Genomic DNA, 1,487 nt, shown 5'->3' with positions numbered 1-1,487 from the left:
AAGGGTGACATGTGGCAAGGGTTTAATGTGTTAACCTAGCTATTTAAGTGTGGTTATGAAAAAAAAAAAAAACTAGCAGCCACTCCTCTCCTTTGTCACGCCACTTTGAGGCTTTTCATCTATTCTTCTTCATCTCTCATCAATTCAAAGAGATTAGCCATCAATCTCTTGAATTAAGAACGCTAGAAATTGTTTCTAGTGTCCTATTTACATCTCTAATCTCTTAAAAGGCAGAAATTGAATTTCTAATTAATAGAAAAAGCTTTAGAAGCTGTTCAAGGGCTGCCATAGGTGTTCTTGGTGTGGACAAGCTAGAGGGACAACATCCGGTGTCACGAAGATGAATCTCAAAGCGCAGACACGCAGTTGCTTCAAGAGGATTGTGTAATCGTTATTGATTTAATCTAGGGTTCTAAAATTAATCTGATTAATTTTAAAATCTTAAATGGCAAATATGAAGGAACGGAAGCGTGAAAAACACAAGATTATACCATTGAATTCAAAAATTTTCACCTAGGGTCACATGCACCATGCAAGATTTATTTTTATCTATTTTATTTCTATTTTTATCTACATTTTTAAACTCTTTTTATTTGTTTTTGGATTTGTATTTGCCATTTAAGTTTTTAACATTAATCATATTAATTTTAGAACCCTAGATTAAATCAAGAACGATTACACTAACCTCTTGATGTGCCGCAATGTCTCGCGCTTTGAGATTCGTCTTGACACCGGATGTTGTCCTCTAGCTTGTCCACACCAAGAACACCTATCGCAGCCCTTGAACATCTTCTAAAGCCAATTCTATTAATTAGAAATTAAAGTTCTGCCTTTTAAGAGATTAGAGATGCAAACAGTACACTAGAAACAATTTCTAGTGTTCTTAATTCAAGAGATTGATGGCTAATCTCTTTGAATTGATGAGAGATGAAGAGAAATAGCTGGAGAGGCTCAAAGTGGCGTGACATATGAGAGGAGAGGCTGCTGGTTATGTTTTCTTTTCATAACCACACTTAAATAGCTAGGTTAACACATTAAACCCTAGCCACATGTCACCTTTTGATTAGCTCGAGGTTTAAGTGACCCAATCACATTGTGCCAAGTGTCAAACCTATATTTAATCTTGATTTTAATCATCTTACATGATTAAAAATAATTGTCAAGCTTATGTGTTATGACATGTGTCACCATCTAATGGAGCCAAGTGTCACACTGCAAAAGGACCAAAATGCCCTCGTGTCTTAATTTTGAGTTCTTAACCCAAAATAATTATTTTCTTCTTCTAATTAATTTATATCAAATATAAATTAATTAATTAATCTATATTAATTAATTTAACATCAATTAAATTCATATTTAAACACTTTAAATATAAATTTAATTTATACTACACATCCAATAATCTAGATTTGGTTTCAAGTCATGCTAGGGACTTTGCAATTTTATTGCAAACCAAATCTATTTAATTAATCAATTAAACTCTTTAA

The sequence above is a fragment of the Hevea brasiliensis genome, unplaced genomic scaffold (assembly GCF_030052815.1).
Source record: "Hevea brasiliensis isolate MT/VB/25A 57/8 unplaced genomic scaffold, ASM3005281v1 Scaf284, whole genome shotgun sequence".
Lineage (NCBI taxonomy): Eukaryota > Viridiplantae > Streptophyta > Magnoliopsida > Malpighiales > Euphorbiaceae > Hevea > Hevea brasiliensis.
This window is presented reverse-complemented; position numbering follows the sequence as displayed.